Source organism: Corvus hawaiiensis, chromosome 3, assembly GCF_020740725.1.
Source record: "Corvus hawaiiensis isolate bCorHaw1 chromosome 3, bCorHaw1.pri.cur, whole genome shotgun sequence".
NCBI classification, from domain to species: Eukaryota; Metazoa; Chordata; class Aves; order Passeriformes; family Corvidae; genus Corvus; species Corvus hawaiiensis.
This window is the reverse complement of record NC_063215.1, coordinates 115,348,785-115,372,474: the sequence shown is the minus strand read 5'-3', so window position 1 is coordinate 115,372,474 and position 23,690 is coordinate 115,348,785. Positions and strand designations below refer to the sequence as shown.

Sequence of the window (23,690 nt, the reverse complement as noted above, 5' to 3'; positions counted from 1 at the left end):
CGCTCAGCCTCTGGCTGGGAAGGCAGTGCTCCCTTTAGTGGCAATCTGCTCCATTCATTTTCCACCCAAGTGCAGGTAGAGTTTGCTCTTGGTTAAAAGATGGCCCTTGCAAGAGTCAATCATTTGCCAATCATTTCCGGTAGCTTAAATGTATTCACACAGATAATTTCTATGCTCCTTGTTTAGTGAATGCCTTTAAAAGTTATCCTGTAAGGTTCCAGGGCGTTAGCTGCTCTAGTGGATGTCCGTCTATCCTCGCTCTGCACACGGTAAATGCTTTGTGCCGTAACATTCCACTAATAACAAAATCAATATTTAAAGTCCCATCCTGTTACGGTCTTCAAATTCACTCTGTTTAGATGTAAATTTTTTAATCTTCTCTGGAGTGAAGAGTAAAGGAAGAAACCCTAGAAATTCTGTAAATGGATTTATATCTTGAAAGATGTGACTTACAGGACAACGTATCTTGCCTCTCAGGTTTAATGCTGAAGAAATGTATACACAGTCTTTGGAATTGAAGTGACAAAGGCAGCAAGGACAGACTGTCATGAGGCCTGGTCCCATCTTCTCAGTGTATAAGCAGACAGGGAAGGAGACAATCCCTTTGGACTCTCTGTAACAATGCAGATTTCTGCTGCAATGTGGTTTGCTTTCTGCATGGAAAAAATCAATAGACAGTGAGGAAGGAGAGTGGAAAATATTTGGGTGCCTTTAGTAGGAATCAATTCATTCAGCTTATTTTGTCATGACAATCTAAAGAAAGAGTGTAAAAGTTTCTAACTCTTTGCTCTTGGTGCCAGAGCTGTCCACACAGTGGATCATAGTGCCATTGCAAGCAGTGTAGCACTGATTTATTGCCTTCCTGTTTTCTTTCTTCCTTCTCCTCACACCACCGTTATGGTCCATGTGGAGTGAGGAAACTCTGTGGGCTGATGGAGTAATACTCTGGCACAGCAAAGACTGCTATCATTTTTCCTTTGTTACAAAAAATTAAGGAAAAGAATAGTGATGCTGGAATGTGTTGTGCTTCCTTGGGGAAAGGTAGACCAGGAGGTGGGACACAAAGCTTGGAAAAGTGTGAGCTACAGGCACATCTTCTGCTTTGCAACATAGCTGTTTCGGGACAGTATTGCTATTCTGCCAAAATCCATCCTCTCCCGACCTGGTTGTGTGAATTGAGCTACATGGTAAAACTCCTCTCTCCTCTCTGACCCCAGAGAAGGTGTTAAAATCTTCGCTAGCGAAGGGCAGTGCTACCAGGTGCCCATCCATCACTTGCTTGTTCCTGTGCCCCAACCAGAACAAGTTTTCTCCAGACACCGGCAGAAGTGTCAGTAATTTAAATAGGTTTTGCTGGTGAACTGTGCTCCCATCAAAGCCTTGCTGCTCAGATCCTCTCCCTTAGGCCACAGTGTGTCCCTTGGGAAGCCTGGGGTGCATTTGGAGGTTACTGTGGTGTATCTCTCCTTACATGGAGGGAGCAGGGGGATGTCACCCTACCCTGAAGATGATTTGAATTACGAGCTGGTTTCCTCCTCTGCCACTGTTTGCAATGGGGAGATGACAATTTCTCTTTTCCCTTCCTTCAAATGCTTTTGGAATTTATGAGCATGATTTCGAAAATCCTGATGGTCTGATTCATGAAAATATAACTTGTGCTTGTAGTTGCAAACACAATGTTAATGCATTATTAAGAACAATGTAATATATTGATTATTCCATAAGTCTCCAAGCTTATGTCTTCCTCCAGTTAGTTCTTGATGCTCTAAACTATATAATTAATAACCTATTGTCATATATTGCATCAACTATCTATTTTAAGGCTATCTGAAATTTTCTCGGGGAAGCAATTCAAATAATGTTGCAAAGAAATCACCCCTCAGCCTCAAAAAATCTTAAATTTATATTGAATTCAAAATAACCTCGGTTATGTGATTTAACCCTTCTGGAGTGGGAGGCCTGAAAAATGTGTCAGACAAAAATCTGAGTGAGGCCTGGATTACCCCAAAGTGCTGCTGTAGATATTCACCCTCACAATCCAAACAGTGGAGAAAAGACAAAGCCCTGGGACAATTGTTTTCATCAGCATTAGGCTTCCAAATTGTGTGAACTAGATAATAACTGGGAGGAAAGTAATTTAGTAGCAATTTTTAGGAAGCCAGTAGTCCCATCTCAATGCCCATTTAACTTAGCACACTAGGGAGCCTGAAAATATAGACAGTAAAATTCTCTTTTCATAATGGATGAATTAATTTAGCCAGACTAGTTTATTCAAATGCAAATTATGTGTTGAAAGTGTCCATTATTTATTGCTTCATCTAAGACTGTTTCTGTTTCTCTCTTTAATTTCTGAAGTGCAGCAGAGAAGTGCTGAGCCACTAAATGCTCTCTCAGGCAGCAGCCAATTTTAGTACGCTTTCAAATGACGTTTGATTTTTATTCTCTGGTTTAAACCTAATTTTGGGATTGTTTATTTGCTTTGACTTGTTCATGTTTTCCAGCTGTGGCGCATTTCTACTGCCAAGCGTTTCATTTTCAACCAAGCGGTTGGAAACCAGCAGGAGGAATACCTCATCCCAGCTGGATGACCACTGCCAAATGCATCCTCAATTATCCTTCAGGTTACGTTGGAAGCCAGTGCGTGGTCCTGTTCTGTGTATTTGCACGTGTATCCACATACACGTGTGCACACACGTGTACTGGCGTATGCACGAGTCCTCCTGAATATTTTCCTCTGGGCAGCAGTGTTTAGTGTTCCTCCCCCCGCTCCCCACAATTATTTCACAATACGGGAAACTTTCGTGGCTGTGTTTGGAAGATGGACAACCATCACTTAAAAATTTCTTAGCTTCACAGAAGGATGATATCCTTTCCTGGGGGTCCAGCAACTCATCAGAGGCCCGCCCAGCAATCCTGCAGTGCCAGTGCCACAGTGACCTCAGGCACTGTCCATTGCAGACCATCCAGGGTAATAAACATCTTATATGAGACAGACATAAGAAAATGAAGAGAGGGACAGAACAAAAGAAAACAATGGGATCCACGGAGGTTGTCTTATTGTGGTATTTCTAGGGCTTTGTTTATTAGCATTCAATATCTCTCTTTGGGAATATTACACCATAATTACAGAATCATTTAGGTTGGAAAATACCTCTAGGATGATTATGTCCAACCCTCAACCCAGCACTGCCAAACTTACCACAAAACCAACACATCAGCGCCACATCTACATGCCTGTTAAATACCTCCAAGATGGTGATAGCCTCTTCCCTGGGCAGCCTGTTCCAGTACATGACAACCCTTTCAATGAAGAAATTTTTCCTAATAGCCAATCTAAACATCCTTTGGAACACCTTGAGGCCGTTTCCTATTATTTGAGAGCAAATAATAACTGAGTGGAGAGCAGCTCTTTCTTTACCAGTGTCCCTCCAGAGCAGAGGTTCCCATTTGTGTCGCAGGAAGGTGACATTGTTGGAACCGTCAGTCAATTGCTCAGGCGGAATCTATTGCAGACATCTAACAAAAAATGCTGGAGGACTCCCACCAAGTAGGAAATCGGCTAAAATATTGTGGAGAGTGGATGATGATTAAAGGGTTTTGCATTTAACAGCAAGGAAAGTCCCTTTCCATTCCCTTCTGTGTAGAAGAGGGAAAAGGACGCTATTTTCACCTGTTCAGATGGGTGAAGCAGAAGGGTCACACACCCTTGCAAGGACTGCCAAATTGTTTCTTTTCATATGACAAACACTTTTTGCTAGACATTGCTGTCCATCTACCATTTTCCTTCAACATTCTTCAAAATCTCTGCTTAAAATGGATGAGGGAAGCACTGTGTTCATTTCCCTCACAAAGGTGATGAATGATTCTTCATTTAAGATCCTGAATAAAACTGCCAATTTGACTGGTTTTCCCACCCGGAGTTACCAAAAGCCTAAAGACTAACCTGGAGCTACATTATGCTCTGTGAGCTCTGCAAAGCAATCTGGAAAAGACCACCCGAAACACCATATGTTTTCCCCCACTTATGTTTCTTTGAGTGGGGACAGCCTTTCCTTTCAAACAGCATCTTTCTACCCTGTGCACATCATACAGATTAGATGACAAGGGTCAAGCTGTGCATGCTACATTGCTCCATGTCCTGTCTAGTCCTTGTCTTGGATCTATTCCACTCGCAAGCATTAGAAAGACTTCTGTCTTGGACACGTACCTGGGAGAGCAGGGTTTGAAAGGAAGGAGGACTAAGAACTTTGTTTTGTGCTCTTCAGGTACTCTGAAATTTCCAAATGTCTTGGATGTTGTGAGCTCTTGGAATTTATTTGGGAAAACACCCTTGATGGTAACAGAATTTTTTTATATTACCTAGTGTTCATTTTCTATTAATTTCTTACATTGGTTGATAATTGTATTCATACAATGCACATAAAGAAAAGCAATCCCAAATGTTCATAGTCTTTTTTCTCTATTGCAAACTGTCTTGTTTATAAGAATAGTGAGAAAATATTTTTAGTTTTTTAGAAAGGTTTTAGTCCAGGTTCTCTTATTTAGGATTTGTGCTGCAATAGTAGCCTTGCATAAGCACTACAGGTCCATACAAATTTGATAACTATAATCTATATCCGTTTAGTTCAGCACGTTGTTTGCAGCCATTCATCTGTTGCTTGCGGCCTTACATCGGCTGAAGGGGCACAAGGCAGGGAGAAGCATTTGGAAATGAAAGTGCAGTGTATCAGCCATCCCAAGTCTCGTCTGTGCATGGGGATACTTAGCAAGAGGTATCTCTGAATCCTTCCTTATACATGGATCTCTTGGTTCAGGATAAGGCAAAGAAGCAAATGCTCGGTTTCAATTTGAGCCAAGTTCAGAGGAATTCTTCCTACAAAATAGATACCCCAATTTAGGTAATATAGCTGCTGCAAATTAAATGTATACGCTACCTCAAACTGAATTAATTTTCAAGTGTAGGCAAGCTTTAAGCACTTGGAGGCTGACTTTTAATTAGTGAAGCTCTGACAGCACCACCACAGAGCTGGTTTATCTTAATGACAGAAGATAAACTTCATTAAGTTTTCCAAGCAACATAAGAAAATGCAAATAAGGTAGAACCCCTTAAAGGGCTTGTGATTCCTTCTGTCATTTTCATTACTGTTGTGATTTTCAGTCATAATCCCATCAGCTTCCCCTCGTTATTGTCTGTGTCAACTGTGTTCCCAACTTGGCACTGTACCCAGATATTTGGTATGGCAGTGCCTCTCTGTGAGCATGGCTGGTTTGGGGAATGATGTACAGCCATGGCCTCCAGCAGTCCTGTATGGCTTTGCACCATGTCTATGTGAGATGGTGCAGGCAGAGTCTGTCTTTCCTGCTTTCCAAGACACGGACCCCCCCTGTGCAACCATACCCCAAGAAGCAGAGTGGCTGCAGCTGGTGTGGCCCCATCCTCCAGAAAACATGTATTTCCCAAAGATATGTGTTACCTTGGAGGATTTGTGTTATGTTAACGTACCACTCTCCCTCTTCTAGGAATAATCAAAAATCAGCAAAATCAGGTTGTTTTTGCTTGCAAATGGCAATGCTCTCTCAGAGGTCTCTGCTTTCTGTGCATATCAGCAACGAGGAGCTGCTTTATTCTGCAGCCTGAAAACTGGAGTGACTGCAGTGACTCAGGGAAGGATGAGGTCGCAAAGCACTCACAGCTGCAGCAAAAGCAGGGCATCACCCCAGCCTGGAGATTAAATGCTGCAGGCAACTTTCTGCAGCTCAGAGACAGCTTTTCTTTTCAATTCCATATCTGGATCTGGATGGTGACTTAATTCTTTTCTGCTCATAGGAAGCAGGGTTTGGGGAACAAAAAGAAAGCCCCATCAAGAAATATAGTGACAAATATGTTTTGATTTAGTGGGAAGCAGCAGATTCTTACTGACATTTTCCCACCTTCCCTGTACTCTGAGGACTGCTGTAAAAACCAACATCAAACTTCTGGAGCTGGCCCAGGTCCAAGGAAAACTGGGGCCAAAAGAAAAATCTATTTTGGGGAGTGAGAAGGAAAGAGACGGAGAGAAAATAAAGTCAGTTTGTTATTAGAAAAAGGAAAGGGGGAGGAGAGTAGAAGGGGACAATGTGTTTGTTTAACAATTATTTTATTACAAATGTGATGTACAGTGACAGTATGTTAAATTTCCTAGTCAACAGGGATCTATACAAAACAACTTGTGGCAAAAGGAAACAGATGCAGTTCTGTCTGCAGCTTCACACATCTGCTCTGCAAGCCACTGCTCTGTCTATAATTCTCTAAGAGGGATGCAATAAAAATGATATAAAATTTTATTGTGTTAGTGGCACTAGTTATTAGAGTGAGGAGCCAGAAAACTTACCCAGGGGCTGAACTTTTCCCATCTTTTAGTGCAGGGTAAATTACGAGGCTGTTGCTGGTACCAGCAATACTAGTGTGAGACAGGTAAAAATCCTTTTGGAGCATTGGTCATGCTGGGGGGGGGGGGGGGGGGGGGGGGGGAGGGTGGTGAGGGGGACAAAACCAGAGTGGCTAGGGAAAGATGCATTGGGAAGCATGGAAAGGAAATGTTGAACTGGTGTTTACAAAAAAAGAAGGAAACCCCAACATTTATAGAAAAATCTGTGAAATCTGCCCCTGCTCTACTGTTTGATGCTATCAATTATAATTTGCCATACTTTTATTCTGCGTTTCAATGGTTGTAGCTTGGGAAATGGAGCAGAGTGGAAAGAGGTAAAATAAATAATGGCAGCTTCCATTCTGGATCAGAACATGTAGAAAAGGATTGAAATGAAACCCAGCTGACCTCCCTTAAAATCAAAACTTTGTGTCTTTTGAATTAAATCCCACAGATTTCCCTTCGTGGGGAGGCCCAGCACAGGATTCTGGGGTACTCTTGGATGGGATAAGCCATCAATGGAGGAATATGAGATGTTTCTGGGATGTTGGGCATCACTCACTGTTTCTGTTCCAATTTTTTCCTTGTGATCGCCTAAATTTCAAAGGCCTGATCTGAGAGAGTATTTATAAAGCCATTTCTGCAGGGCATGGCTGCACTGTACTTTCAGGGTGCCTCAGGTCAGACTACTGAATCTCCTCACCCTCTTTTGCAGCCCTGGCATTCCCATCTCAGCCTGAGCTGACGGCAGCCAGCCCCCATGGCTACCTCTCCTCAGCACAGCTGCCCTGGTCCCAGCCTGGGAGGAGGGTTTTGCTAGTTGTCTGAGGTATTTTGCCTCCTGCCATTGCCTCTGGGGTATCAGAGCTGGCAGTGGGAAAGAAGCAGGGACAGCAGAGGGAGGGGTGGGGGAGCCACCACGTCCTGGAAGGCTGACAGAAAATGGCCACCACCTCCCCTCATGACGCCTCATGGTGCCTTGCCCTTTCCAGAGCTTTCACCACTCACTTGGGCCATACCCTCACATCCTAAAACAGCAGGTTGTTCTATTTTTGTGTGCTGTGGCTTTTTCTAGTGCTCAATGATGAAGAAATCCCAGGGGATGGTACCAGCTTTTCCTGAGGTGTTTGGTGTGGCAGACTGGGAGCAACCAGTGTTACTCCCTCTCCCTGCGTGCCGTGGGTGTTCATAGCACTGAGGTGCTCGATAAAAACTTCTCATACAGCGTAAGCACAGGCCTTAACCGTGTCTTTGAATGTTATTTTTATTAGCAGGGTCCTTTATCTGCCAAAAAGGAAGTTCAAAGCACTGATGGAACAATCCCTCTCACCTCAGTGAGGGCACAGCAGGGAGAGCAACACGTTCATCTTTCTGGTCACGTATCTTTCAAGAAATGAAAGCTATGAAGCTTTTGCAGAATACAATGTTTCTGGTCACGTATCTTTCAAGAAATGAAAGCTATGAAGCTTTTGCAGAATACAATGTTTCTGGTCACGTATCTTTCAAGAAATGAAAGCTATGAAGCTTTTGCAGAATACAATGTTATTTAGAAACTGGAAGACTTTTGCTAGGTAAAACAATGTGCAGACTTTTTTTTATTTTTTCTCTAACAACAAAACATTACCCTACATCCCTTAGGTCTTGTTAAAGCCATGTGAATATGTATTTGGGACAGACAAATTAGCTTATTCTATGTTTAAGGTAATTTAGTTTCTTGGATTATGATAAACATATTCAGATACTAGGAATCCTAAAACATTATCATTTATTTTACTGTGGAAGATTATAAAATAAATAATAATATTGATGATAAATCCACATAAAACACAACAAAAGTTAAATCCAGAACCAAAGTTCAAAGAAACTCTTCAGATGTTCAAATACAACTGTTCAGGACTTTAAGATGAAGTGATTTAAATTTTTCACATAAAAATTAATTTGTTTGCAGAGCCACACTGAAACACTTTATCCTGTCTTATGTTACTGAATCCTTGCAGTGTCCTGTGGGAAATTCCTCTGCAGGCTGAGGGGTTTTGTCAGAAAGTTGCATGTTATCACTATAACGATGCTAATATTTTGACTCTGTCTCACAAACCAAATATTGCAATACCAGTTTACTTATCCTGAGGCAAAATATTTTGATCTCACTTCCTAAATGAAATCCAAATGTTTTTGAAAGAGCAGAGCTTTTCATTCCAAGAATTTCTTTTCTAGCATAAGTGTATTTCAGTGGAATGATCCTGAGCCATTACAACTTCCAGCTACAATTTCAGAAAGCGCAATCTTTTACAGTCTTCCTTGCTAGATAAGACCATACCTTTCTGTCTGATTTTTCTCAATAAACAAACCATAATTTAGAGCTGTAATGAAGAAAACAAACTTTTCAACATCGGTCTTATACTGGCTGGTTAGAAAATGTTTGAGGAAATTTATTGCCAGGTAAATACATTTTTGATTATTTTAGAATAAAATGAACCAAGCTCATAACTAGGCAAATAAAATGGGTCAGTATTTAAGAACACTTTTATGAGTTCTACACAACTGCACAGGAAAAGCCAATGGCAATGAGATTGTGGTGGCAAATATGCTTAACAAATGTGGTGTTTCTGATGATGTTTGTGACCCATTCCCTTCTCTCCTCAGCATACTGAACAATAAAGTATGACAAACCGCTGGCATGACCCCTGGGAAGCAGCTGTCTTGACCTGAAGAAGCTCAGAACTTACCTGAGAATGACAGAGAACGAAGCCAAATTCCTTACTGCTTAAGATTTTATGACATAAACAAATAAAAAAGGGCCATTGGAATCTTAAATCTGTAAACTTTGCACTTCAGCTCAACATTTCAGACATCCCGTGTCTCAGAAACACAGTGACCTGAAACTGGGACTTGGGCCTATGCTGACAAAGGGTCTATTTGCTAATTGCTGAGGATGATCCAACTGGAGCATTTGGATGCCCTCAGCATACCAGGGTGCACAGTCTATTCAGAAATCTGGAACAGACTTCTGGAAGGCTACAAATTCAGATAAATGCAACAGGCATAAATTTCTGGTAGCATAAGCTTCTTCAACCCGACCTAAGTGAGAATAACTGAGTCCGCAGATTAACATGAAGTGATGATTATTTGTTTGTACTTTGTGCTAAAAATTAAGCTGGAAAATCAGGTTAATAATTCTGAATGTGGTTTTTTCCCCTTCAGCTCCCTTTCATTCATTCCTGGCTGAGCAAATGTTTTCCTTGATTAAAGGACTACAGACAGCGTCAGAAAAAAAGTGCACTTTTTGCATGTATGCTTTATCTATGATGCTTAAATCACTCTTGTGTCAGTTTTCTGGTATTTTTCATGGTTCAAAGACCTCCCCAGAAATACTTGAAAGGGGCCTCTTGCAGAAATACAGTTAGCAGAAAGCAGTGTAATGAACAAGCTTGTTTTGGAAACCATGAAGTGCTATCATCCGTAAGAATAATCCTGAATAAACTGTCTGATAGCCTCAAGCCCAGGCTCTTCTTTGTGGACTTGTGGGTAATTGCCATGGTGAAGAACATGCATATATTAAATTACAGGTATGATTTTTTAAAATTTTTTTTTACTTAGTTAAATGCATTAAATTCCATGCTTGCTTCACTTAATGTCGGCATAAGGCTCCAGGCATCCTTGTAATGTAATAACCAACGGAGTCATACACACAGCCACTGTTCTGTGCCAGGTGACAGCACAGCTTTGCATTAATGTGAGGCTATTATTAATAACACTAATATATTCACTTGTAGAGACAGTGCATATTGCAAAAAGGTTATTATTTTTGAATCCTGTAGTCTGGTTGTTTTCTACACTTCACTGACTAATGCCACATTTGGAAACAGCCAGCCATGGGTGTGTCACCTGTAAAAATAAATACCTTGCACGACTGTATTGAGTTTAACCCTTCTTTTTCTCTGCTTGGGTTCTGAGCCATGGCTGCTACCACAAGACAGATTAATAACCATGGGATTAGCAGAAAATACTTTGTGTGTGTGTGTGCTGCAGAGGATATGGCTGATCCTTAGGAGATGACAAAATAAACTCATTTATGCTTCAAGAGAAGCAAGACAGACTCACAGACCAGGAAAACTTTCCATCCTATTTCACAGAAGCATTCTGTAATCAGCATCTTAAATTGTATTATCTATAACGTAAGGTCATAATGCAGGAGCCTGGTGGCTTATGTGAACTGCAAATCACTTCCCTGGTAAAATAGCTCTGCAAAGAGACACCATAAAAGTCACCCAAACTGAGACAAGCAAGGGAGAAAGTTATGCTTTTAAACACAGAGCAGCTCATATCACAAGTCAGGTGGCTGAGAATAAATAGTTTACAGTTGTAATTTCCAGGTGATATTTCTCTTTGTATTATGAAGTCACGATGAGGCAGAAGGCATTAAATCTCAGAATATTTATACATTAATGTTTCACACAAAATACACTACAGACAAGCGGAGTTTCCAAAAGCAGCAGACTGACCTAAGCTACCTCCCCATCACAAGCCTTTTAAGGAGCTTTTCAAAAATCACAGCCAAAGGGTTTGGTTTTGTTTTTCTCCAAGTGCAGGCAGGAGCAGGGACCTGCTGGGGTGTGCAGAAGGTGTTTCCTGAAAAGGTTATTGGAGTGAATCTCAGAGGTGGCCATGGTGGCTGCCTGGTTTTGGAAACAGGGTGTCCTGCCCTGCCAAGGGATGCAGTTTCTGGTCACCTTGTGTGACCTGGAGGCAGCCCCAGGCCTTCCCTCCCTGTGGCTGATCCACCTGTCTCTGGATTTGGCTCCCAGTCAGTACATTCACGCACCTCTGTGGTTATCAGTGTTGCCCAGGAGGGACATGGAGGAAAACAGAGAGACTGAGGGGCATTTTTCATAGCACACTGGAGAATGAGACACAAGTAGCTGGTGCTTCTGGGGGCATATGGTTTAGAGACAGGACATTTAGTTCCTCCAAATGAATTGCCAAATGTTTCTTATAAATCCACTATCTAAAATAGTAAGATCTGCCAAAGTTCCCTGGGATTTATAACAGCCTAATAACCATAATGAATGACTGTATTAGCATGCGGTGATCAATAGATTTTTCTTGAGGTCATGGATAAAAATGAACAGCAGAGGAAAGGAAACCCTTCATATTAACACTGTGGAAGCTCTTGTATTAATTGGCACATAATCAGGTACAGCTGCTAATAATCAGGCAGCTCTTAAACCTGACACGCAGAGTACTGCCAATGCAGCCTGAAGAGCTAGAGAATATGTAAATATTCATTGAAATTCACGTTGCTGGATGAAAGTCATGTTTTCCTCTAAGCTTACAGATCGCTGGTCCTGGGTTCTGCTTACGTCAAGATGTGATACTGTGGGATTCCCTCATGCCATAAACCATCTCTTCCCCTACTTGCAGGTAAAAAGTATCTGTCAGAATATACTTCTTTTTCCTGTGTCCTGTATCTTGATAACACCAGTCTTCAGAGCACCCAGTTTTCTTGATGGGATATTCTGCAGATTCTTTGTGGGATCTTCTTTTACTTATTTTATCGTTGCCCTCTGGAGAAATTACGTACCTCAGCTTGCCAGAGCTACCGCAGGGTCGCACAACAGCAGGTAAGCTCAAACAAGAACGTCAACTCAAGAAAGCAAATTGATTGTGTAGTAACAAAGGATTGAGCTCTTGATTACAACCTTGGAAGCACTTACAGGCACAGCAAAAAATCCCCTAATATTTAAGAAACCTAGAGTGATTCTAACAACAACCTCTTGTTCTTGTTGTCACTTAAGGTTTTTCCTCTCAGCTATCAAAGTTGAGGGGCCAATTCAGCCAAATTCCCCCTCCATGGAGCTGGCTTTCTGAGTAGGTTGTCATCCTGGTGTTTCCATTAACTTTAATACTCAAGGGCTTTCTTGTTGCTGTTGAATGCAAACAAAGCTTGAAGGATCTCTCTGTTTCTTTGCTCACTTAGAGTCTCCTGCCCCCCTGCAGCCTTCGTGTGGGTGTTGCACGTTCACATTGATGCCTTTTCCTGGTCTTAAAATCAAGAGTCAAACACAGTTAGAAGGGAAAAAGGGATTTTACCTCTGTATTTATTTTAAGGATCCTTAGGTGCACTACAAGTCGAACGCACCGAAATGCACATTGCAATGCACCCACCAAAGATCTGGTATAACGTTATAGGTCTTACTCATTAGCATATCTATCAAAGATTCCCCAATGAGAAGCTCAAGTGAGCTCCCCTCCCCAAGGAGCCTTCCCCTGGATGGTTCTATCTTAGTTTACAGAATGTGTTCTGGAGAGGACCTTGGGGTCTGGGGCACACTGATCCCTAGCTACAAAGCTTCTAAAATGTTTAGTCTCTCAGCTTGACAAACAAGTCCAAGAATGTGGGCAAAAAGCACTAAGAATACAGAAGCTGTAAAATAGTATAAAAGGGGTTTAAAAGAAAAGGCAAAAAATTATCACATAAGCTAATGGGATACCTTTAACATGAAGCATGACAGCTCTGCTTTGTGAAGAAGGTGGCTGAAGGGCTGAGCTTTTCCTATTCTCTTTAGAAGGTGAGCTGAATTGCATTTAGAAGCATGTATGTGATGTTTTACTAATCCCATGAGTCTACTTGTACAACATTTATGTCCTTTGGCTTTGTGACACTTTTACAGTGACCGCGCAAGTGACCACGTTGCTACACGCTGGTCGTTTCACGGTTTGTTCTGCCAAACAGAGATATCCCGAGGTTTGTATTACATTGCTTTAAGAATGGCTTTTGGGACACATGAAACACCTTTTCTTGCAATCAGTCACAGCTGTGACAGCTTTCATGTGTGCCTTTACAAAGCTTATCAGCAGCTGCATTTGTTTCTTCTCTCCAAAACACCCTTCTCCATCTTGGCCTAGGTGTTCCTCATATGAATATTCATAAATTTGATATTAATTAAGTGTGAGAGATGTGCTCTCTCTGAGGTTCTTCCTTCTCTTCATGTCTGCAGCATGCTGACTTTATGATCTTTCCCCCCAAAGATGTGAAAAGATAAATGAGTAAATACAGACACTTGTGTAAAAGCTGGCGCCAGGTGTTGCCTGGCGACTAATAGCTGTCAGAGCTCAATTAGCCAACCTGCTCTGGAGACAGGTGATTAACAAATGGGGACCTCAGGAACAGGAAAAAGCATAGAGGGGAGGAGATTAACTGAGTTTAGAAGAGGGAGCAAGGGTTAAACACTTAGAGAGGCATAGGCTGATGTCCCTCCAGTAATCGTGGTTTTTATTTATTCCTGACTCTTTTTTGCTATGCTGATGATAGAGTTTCTTTCCTTTCTGTTTTTTGTAAATGCCCTTGTTTTCTTCCTGGCGTGATCCTATGGTTTGCTTTTTCTGATAGAAGTGCAAAGGGTTTGGATGTGGGTTTTGTGATTTTTGTTCCAAATATGTTATTTTCTTGAGTAGAAAATAGAAAAGCACTTGAAAGGCACAAGCACAGTAAAGCGTATGCAGAGTGAAATCAAAAGTGGTGTAAAGTAGGTCTCGTTGAACATCACACTGATGCTGCTTACCAGCTATGGTGGTTGTTATTTTGTGGTTTGGGTTTTGGTTGTTTTTTTTTTTTACAAGCTCATCAGAACAAATAGGTACTGGACAAATCCCTACAGCTTGAAAAATATGCTTGGAAGCCTCTTCTGCTTTTTTCAGAAGTGGTGTGTACATTTGATTCCATTTTTCAATGTACTGCGTGCGAAACTTTCTCTTTGAAATATGCAGTAGTTTCTTATCTGTCTGCATAGCAATTCTACAGAATTTATTTCTCTTTCAATTTTCAAATAAGAAAACAGGAAAGTGGCTTTTGATTGGAAAGAAAAATAAATATGAGGAAAATAATAGAAAGCTGGAGAGAATGGGAATAGAGTGTAAGAGACTTACTAAACACTCTGAAGAGAGGAGCATGTGTGGGAAATGGTCCTAAATTTGTGATTACACTTCAAATTCTGCTTCAGTGGTTCCTTGTGTTTTGTGAATTAATTTTGCCTAGATTGTATTTGAAGCTTATAGATTTTATGTTTATTTTTTAGTTTTCAGGAGTGCTATGCTAAAGAAATATGAAGTATGAAATATGAAAAACAGGACACAAATCCACTCTGGGGTACTGCTCAATCTCATTTACAGGAAAGCCCAACACTGGGTTATTTTGGATATACCCTGTGTGTATCTCTCTCTTTATTTAGTGTGTAGCCAGCATTAAAAATAACATTTCACCATATGTGAAGAAAAAGAAGTGATCAATACGAAGTCAGGCTACCTGCCAATGAGGGGGTTTTTTAATTTGGTTTTATTTGTTTGGGTTTGGTTAGGTTTTTTTTTTTTTCCCCCCAAAATATTAAAAACATAAAAATATGAAAGAATAATACTGTTAAGAAATTTATTCTATGTCGTTTGAAGCAAAAATTAATCCTTAAATACTACCTTTTTTTGCTATTTTATAATTCACAAGGGTGTAAATCCTGACAGCTTTGGAGGTTTTGGATACTTGTGAAGATGTACATCAAGAGCTGTCATGCCTTTTCTGAAGGTAAGAATAGTTACCATGCTTCCTTTTGGGGTAGAGGGAGAACCAGTGAGCTTTAGTTTCCCTAAATCCATGGTTTGTGTCTATCCAAGTTTTCCTATATGAAAAAGTGCTGTAATCAATCAAAAGCTTAGATTTGATGTTCCCCTGAAGCAAATAGGCCTTCTTACCTCCTTGAACTGCAAGAGCAGTTTTGGAAGAATCTTAATATTGCTGTGATGAAATATACTGCAATTGAAATAGAACCATTTGGGCTAAGAATGAAAGGGCTTTTTTCCATTAACTTAATATACTTTTACTTGTTAAAGGTATGTGCTGTGGTTAAGATACAGACAATGAAGAGATGAGGAGCCTGGTGCATTTAAGATCTTCGTGATTCATCTCTCTCAGGAGAGTGCTCAGAAATAGAAAGCTTACTGCAGACACTTAATTCCAGTCCTGTCATAGGATCTTGGGATAGCAATATCAAATATTAAAGCAGCAGAGATGAAATAAACCCAAAACTTCATTGGGAGCACTGAAATAGATGGGTTTGCTCATTATGTTTTTCCTATCTGATAATACAACTAGTCCCCGGCTGGAATGTGCATGTCTGTGGGTCAGCCCCTTGGCTACTCCCTGGTATTTCTGGTATCCTCAGGCTCTGGGACTTCAGTAAGTTGTGCTTTATTTTTCTTGAGTAAAAATGTGTAAATTGTAACAATTTGCATGAATTGTACACAATACTTCACTCTGGCTCTTTTGTAAATGTAGAAGCAAAGCTATTGTGTCTGTTCATGGACAGCTTGGCTGTTTCATTCTGTCCCTTATGCCTGCAAGGGAAAATTTGAATTATAACACTAGAGATGTTCTCTGGCTGATACTGTGGGATGGTTATGTTTTTCTTTTAATTTTAAGCATCCTTATCCTATTCTTGATACGGCTTTCCATCCAAAAGGAGTCTTGAAATGCACTTTTCTGTAAATATTTCTATTTACTCTGTCCTCAACTTGCTACTCACAAATTGCATTTCTGATAAAGTTTTGAATCATCATAAGTGAGAGAGATAAATTGAATGTTTCTTATACCTGTCCATGAAAACCTCAGTACAAATCCACCTGGGATGCAAGGGGCAGGGGGAGAAGAAAGTCTTGTCTCTGTTGCTGCAAGAGCTGGCTGTGATAGCAAGCAGACAAGGTTAGTTGTTGCTTACCATCCTAGAGCTTTTCCTTTCACATGTCCTTCTACTAAGTCAAGCTGGGGTCATTCAGAGTCATGGGAGTGCATGAAGAGCTTGGGAAGAGCCTCAGGCATCCTAGGGAAACCTGGAGCTGGACTCTGGGCTCACCTCAGGTAAGAAGCAGAACGAAATGTCAAACACTGAGTGACCTCATTCTAGGAATGAGCTTGTGAAGTGAGAAGAATGCTGCATGTCACATACCGAGAGGAAAACTCTTTGCATCTGCAGCTTCAGGCTGGGAATGATGAAATGATGGTGATAAGGGTGCAGTTTGTGGGGAGGACCAAATATGAAGCAAGCCAAAATTAGACTGCTGGTTAGCTACCTATGCTATATGAAATAAGTGTATCTGGTTTTAATAAGAGCTTCTGAAAGATGTGCTGAACTAAGAGGCATTCTTGATGGTATGAAAATGGCAATGCAACTTTCTTCCCTTTGCTTCTGCCTTCTTCTTGTCTCAGTTCCACCTCATTGAACACTTCCCTTTTGTTAATCACGTGGAAAGCACCATTTTCCTAGCACCTACCAGCATATAAGCCTCTCTCACTTTCCACCTGCTTCCTTAAAGATTAGTTTCATGTTATGATCCACCAAAGTAACCCACCTAACACCTCGCTGCAGAGATTGCAGGAGCAGTTTCACATCGGCAACAAAATCCCATCAAAGCCGGAAATTGTTTTCTTTATGTGAGTGGCAAGGCAATTACTGAGCTGAGTGACGTGGGTGGAGGAGTGCATTTACACCAGAAGCTATTGCTACAGCAGAAACTTCTGGCAGGAAAGCAGTGACTGACAACCCTTGGCTTATTATTATGGGCCTTGTATAAAAGGAGTAGAAGCAATGACTGTTACTGCATTTCTAATCAACAAAGTGTTATGCCAGTAATTAAGTTTCAACTGACTCGCATCTCCTTTCTAGGCATTAATTGGAGGAAGATATGCAGATTGCTGGTTAATAATAGAACATTTATAGTTCTATAATCATTTTCTTCAAGTTTATCAATTTGTTTGATTGCTTGTGTGACAAACATTTGATCCTGTATGTGTCTATTTAGCCATCAGACTGTTTTTAAACATCACTGTTTATTGTGTTGGTGACATCTTAAAGCCCTGCAACTTGCAGAGCCTAAGAGCAGCAAACGTGGAACTTTATTTTGCAAAATAGAGCAAGGCCTTTCAAAGAAAGCTCCAAATTGTCCAAGCCACATATGGATGTCAGAGATGGGAACAGTGTGAGCTGTATGCTGAACCTATTTTAAACTCCCACTCATGATTTCCAAATGGAGTACTCTGTCAGAGAGCAGGCATAGAGAATTTTGGGAGCTACAGCACTCATGTAAATAAAGGCTCCAGAAATCTGTTTTGTCAGAAGTGTTAATAATTACATTACTGTTTGTGGTGGTGCAACTAAAACTGGAACCTAATGGATAGGTGCAGTTAGATTGTGACTAGTTGTAGAACATATTTATGATGTTTCCTGCCCAAAGAGGCCAAAAAATTGGCAACAGCATTTTCATTGTTTTGTAAAGGGGGACGCAGGGCTCTGGGGGGCGGGAGGAAATACCCGTGTATCACATAGTGGCAGATGCATGCTTTATCCATTGACCCAAAAGCCAAACCCAAATGCATGTTCCCATACCTTTTGGTAGGTGTTGCTTACCGGAGAGCAGCTCTGCACTAGCACAGCTTTCAGTTTGATCTGCACCCACTTGTTTGCAGCTGTCTGGAATCTACCATCACATATGAACAAATTGACAATTTATTGAATATATTATTCAATAAATATTATTTAATAAATATTATATTAAATATTATTGAATGGGGAGCCAAGCATCCATTCCCTCTGCGTAGGCTTTGTCAGTATATCAGCTCTCCATAGATGCAGTCCTGTTCTCAAGAGTTCTCTGAAGTGTGCCCTATTCACTCTGTTCTAGTTGACCAAAGATGAAGTATTTGGCCAGAGAGACAGTCAGCCAGTGTTTCTATACAATAAACTGTGGTGTTTGGCTTAGCAACACACAGTTGCTACTTTCTTGCACCTCCTGGGGAAAGAGAAAACTGCTCGGAGACAATCATAGTGTAGCAGTGTGAACAAAGAATTCAGCAGAAATCCAGATGTAGGTTTTATTTATACCGAAGGGAAATACTGTTTCTTGTAACAGCAGAGTTCAGGTTTATGCATGAAGCCTCCAGACAGTTCTTAATTCACTAGGTGACCGTCGTACACAGGAGCTAGCTGGTTTGAATTTTTGTGACTTTGGGATTGCACAGGATGGCTCCATCCTCCAGCCTCTTTATCCAGCAGGAAAAAATGAAATTGCTTAATTCTGACTTTTCCCTTGTTGCATCTTTATACAAATGACTCTCCATAAACTTGCAGCTTGTTTTTAATCAGTTTCTGGAAATACAGCTTTGGAAAAAATCTATCAAGGAGCTCTGGAGATTGAGCAAAAAGCCTTATTGGTGTCTGCTTTTTCCTACTCTCCATTCCTCTGACATTTTAACAAGTAGATTAATTTTATATTTGAATGGCTGATGGAATTTGCTGATTGGGCAAAGTCTGGGTATACCACATTAAACAATGGCTTGGAACTGGTGTCAGAGAAGGGCCTCTTTCTTGAAGACCAGCTGTTTGCCAGTCGTTCACAGCTGAATTTGCAACCAACGTAGTGCTTGTGATATCTCTTCTTCCTTTGGCAGGTACTCAGTGTAGATGGGATGAAAAAGTCTCAGGCAGCTGCTTCTGCACTCACGTGCAACTTTCAGTCTGGGATTGCATGTGGTCACACAGATGTGTGTTCTGTGCATGTATTGCTCCAGCTAAGCACTTGAGGGTGGTGCAAGAAAGCAGGTGTATAGGAAAAAATCTGAACTACAAACAGCATCTTAGGCTCCCACAGAGAAATGTCTATGCAGGAAACACTCTCAATACCCTTCAAATACCTGAAAAAGACTTTAGGGATGATTTTACTTTTTCAGTCTTGTTTAATCTTTTCTTGAATTAAGAAAAATGATGAGACCCTCCAAACTACCTTTGTAAAGGCCTCCCATTACAGCTCACTCCTCTAAACGTGGTTTGAAATTGCTTCTTGCTCTCTATGAAAATTTGATTTCTCAGTATTCTTACTGGACATGAAGGTTTGAGTTTGTAGCTATTTCTCTGAAATTACATCCATGCCACAATAAATATACTTTCAGTAAAATGCAAAAGCTAAAATAATGAAGGATCTATGTACTTTTAGAGGGGTTGAATAGTGGAAGAATGAGGAAGAAGAATGTGCTTCTGAATGAATTGATAGGAGGAATGTGCTCTTGGACTTTGGACAGGAATCTTCTCTGTTATAACTCAAATCTCTTCCTTCTTCTCTGATCCACCGGTCTGGACTCCTGTCCTGTGAATGCTTTGGAAGTACTACCATTTTTTTCTTGAGGATCATCAAGTTCAGTTTTGTAGCTCATGTTTTCTAGGTCTCTTATTGTTTTCCTGACTCTCCTCTGCACTCTATCCAGTTGAGCTATAGGCATCTACACATAAACAAACCCACAAGTGGGATATTTGAAGTTGAAGCTGCCAAGACATCTTAAGAGACTGGTTGAAAAAAATCTTTAAATGAGAATTCTATCTCTGCAGAGGTTTAAGTCACTGCAGGGGTAAAACTGGTGCATTTGTCTAACAGCTTTCAGTCAGAAGGAGCTACATTTTTTCAGGTTGGTCCTAGTCAAAAATGTTTCCAAACTAGCATACCTGCAATTAAACACAGACTTTCATGTAGGTCTTAATGATACTCAGTGGTCTTTATAAGGCTTGTTTCAAAATTATCGACATTCCTGTAAGACCATGGGATCTGGATGTGTTGTGGTCTCTAAAGTAATATTCTCAAGGGTAGAAAAGTACTATTATACTCTGGGAGCTGAAGCATCAGCTGCTCATTTAACTTTAAAGATACCAGTCAATTTCCAGAACTGACAGGGAAGGGGACCACTACCTTAAGGCAGTTTAGCCTGCTCTCTACTGCTTACAATATAAGAAGCCTTGAAGAATTACAGACCTAGCTGAGGTATGTCTGTTGTTATCTTACAGAAAAATCAAGAAAAATTAGGGCCTCTAATTGCCTCAATCATGCTCTGCAACATGCTTTGTAAATATTAACTGTGTGATTTCTTTAAAAACAATTTAAAAGACTTATCCTTCCCTTTCTCGCAGAAAATATCTAGTCCAAGTCACTGGACATTCTCTTTTCCACTACATCAAAGTGAACTATATTATAAGCAGTAGTCTTTGTATGTGGTTGTGCTGCATAAAATGACTATAGAAAATGAATGGAATCTAGTTTACTGCTGGAAGAAAAGGAGTGGCAGTTCTGCTGGGTGTTGCAGGGCCCGTTAACCTCAGTGGAGACCAGTGTTTTAGGGGAGAAGGAACTGTTAACGTGCTCTCTGGCTAAAACAAGGAATTTTCATTATCCTGAAAGGTGCTATACTGAAAGCACTGGGGGTTTAAGGCTTTTATTCACTGGACACAGAATTGCAGAAAAATTAGTGTTAAATAAATAAATAAACTTTGGCTGGTAACAGCTGGCCATAACTTTTTGAGCCAGCAGCCCTGAGCTGTTGTTTCTGTTTCTTCTTCATCCTTGCCTTTAGCAGGTAACATACAATTTATTTGTCATGGAGCCAGCCCACCTTACCATATGCTTTAAAAAGTCATTTTCCCCACTCATCTCCCTGGTGCAAGCACAAGCTGCTTGCGCCATGTTCTGGTAGAGGTAGGAAACACCCTCAGGAAATGTATGTGCAAAGACAGAACAGACTGTTGATTAAAACACCAGTGTTGACTTCAAAATGTTGGCCTGGATATTTCTGGTATCTGCAGAATACACCAAGACACCTGCACATCCCTCCAGATGCAACATGCTCTGTAAATATTAACTGTGTGATTTCTTTAAAAATAACTAAAAAGACTTATCCTTCCCTTTCTCACATCTTCAGGCTTTCTACTCTCTTCCTGTTTATCTGGACTGCTTTCTTCTGTCCCCTGCGACAGTTGTTTGGTATCATGTAACTTCCTTGCAGTTCAAAAGGAAAAAAATGGATACTTCAAATATTAACACTTCTGCTGAGAACAGATAATATTTTAGCTGAAACAGCAGTGTGAAGAAATTATCTTTATGGTGCAAATCTATTTTAATACTAGTTTTTAAAGAAAATAAGCTTTCTTTTTCTACTGTGAGGAATACCTCAGAACCAGGGGAGGAAAAAAACCACCCAGACCTTTGCTCCACTTTGCTTTCTGGTGTGCTGAGCTGCAAACTCAAATAGATGTGTGAATATGTACCAGTCATTCTTTTTCCAAAAGAACATCTTGTTTCAGCAGATAATTGTGGTCTTCTGTTGTGTATCATTAGGCATGTGCATATTTTCCTGTCACACTCCTTAAGTATCTCAGGTATAGTTTTGATGGATGATGTGTTTTGATCTAGACTTCCCCTTTGATTGAAATTGTAATTCTGATTTATACCAACTGCTGAGCATCACAGAAGTAAAATTTTCTGACTTCAAGTCATCTAAGTAATTTGGAGGGTTTGGTGGTTTATAGGAAAAATGCAGGGTCTCGGCACAGGCATGAATAGATTTACAGGAAGTGATTTTTGTAGACAAGAGTGCATTTAAAAGGTGCTACTCGCAGCCTGGGTATAAGGGTGTCTTACTCTTTGCTGTATCTGAATGTTTCATATCTATTTGATGTTTCAACTCTTCAGATCTCTGGACAAAAAGCTGAAATCTCTAGCCATTTCCCTGGAGAGTAACTCACTTTTCATGTACACTGAGGAGTTTCCTTAGGCTGTGGTTCAGGAGAAACCTGCTTTTCAACTTCAAGGCAGCTGTAAATGCCGGGGACTGGGGAGAAGTAAAATATTTCTGAAAAGCAAAGGAGAAAAATTGATTTACCCATTATACTTCTGTCCTCTGGTCATTGCCTGCATGTCCCTGACTGGAAACCACAAAACTGAATCATTTTCCTGATACCAAGGGAAAATTCGGTATCAAAGAGCATTATTTTGTGTTTTGCTATTGTTACCTTACTATAAATATATAGATTGGGATGCAAGGTGCTCAGAAGATTCCCTGTTCATAGCTAAGAGTAGAGAGTCTTAGTTACTGACAGACTGCATTTTGTTGATTCAGAACAGATACATTTCTATCATTTCAAAGAAGTTTAATCCCTTCTGCAAAAGACTGTTCCCCACTCTATTCATTGTCTTCAATACCTTCAAGGATGAGGCATCCTTCTGTTTTAGGTCCTATAAGTTCATCAAGGAAACTTGCTCTAACAACTTGGTTTTGTGAAGGTTTTCACCCCTGTTTTTGCAAAATGTACTGTAGCAGTTTCCTCTTTTGTCTGTTTTACCCTTACATCCCTAAATAACTCTGTCATTCACATTGGAGCTTTGCAAACTGAGTAGCTTTTAAAGTATTTACCATTCTGCCTTGAGAGAGGACACAGATTTCATTCAGAAGAAGTTTAGTGATACTGATGCCATGATGATTTTTGCCTTTTCTTTTATACCCCTTTTATATACTTTTTTATAGATTTTTGTATTCTTAGTGTTTTTTGGCCTACATTCTTAGACTTCTTTGTCAAGATAGGAGACTAAACATTTTAGAAGCTTTGTAGCTAGGGATCAGTGTGCCCCAGACCCCAAGGTCCTCTCCAGAACACATTCTGTAAACTAAGATAGAACCATCCAGGGGAAGGTTCCTGGGGGAGGGGGGCTCACTTGAGCCTCTCACTGGGGAATCTTTGACAGATATGCTAATGAGTAAGACCTATAATGATATACCAGATCTATTGTGGGTGTGCATTGCAGTGTGCATTTTGGTGCATTCAACCTGGACGTGTGCACCTAAGGATCCTTAAAATAAATACAGAGGTAAAATCCCTTTTTCCCTTCTAACCGTGTATGACTCTTGATTTTAAGACCAGGAAAAGGCATCAATACCACCACAAAATAACATATCAACTTCTAGCTGGCAATTAGTCTTATAATGCACGTTTCTTTTCTCTTATATAAGATACGGAAACGCTGACATAACCTTCAGGTTTTGGATAATTCAGCTGTGGATACTGGTGGGGGTGTGAGGAGGAGGGGGTGGTAAAGTCAAAGGGAATGGTTTCCATTGATGTCAGAAGGCATCACATTCATGAACTCTGCTTTCAGTTGAAGCTTTTGTCCCAGAGGGCTGTAAGACCTTCTGTGTGCTGTTAAACAGCTGCGTTTCCATGGTAGGTGCCAGGTCTGCCTTCCTTGGGATGGACCAACTGTGCCCTCAGTTTCAATTCAGTGACTTGTGTCTCTTTCCTGGGTGTTCCATAACATTGTAATATGAAAATGCCCTCAAGGCAGCCTCAACTTCATCAATACTAAGAGAAAAGAGGAAGGAGAAATTTGGCTCCTCTAAATAGAACTACACAGTAAGAGATGTAGATGCTTTCA

At 40.6% G+C, this 23,690-nt stretch overlaps 1 long non-coding RNA gene across 1 annotated transcript in view; it reads left to right on the top strand.

Annotated features, from left to right (window-relative positions):
* The first annotated feature begins 14,918 nt into the window (after positions 1-14,918).
* The window catches only part of LOC125323770, a 59,733-nt gene continuing 50,961 nt past the window's right edge, over positions 14,919-23,690 (top strand). Inside the window, exon 1 of the long non-coding RNA XR_007202639.1 lies at positions 14,919-14,979. This is a non-coding gene — a long non-coding RNA (uncharacterized LOC125323770). The remainder of the gene's footprint in view (positions 14,980-23,690) is intronic.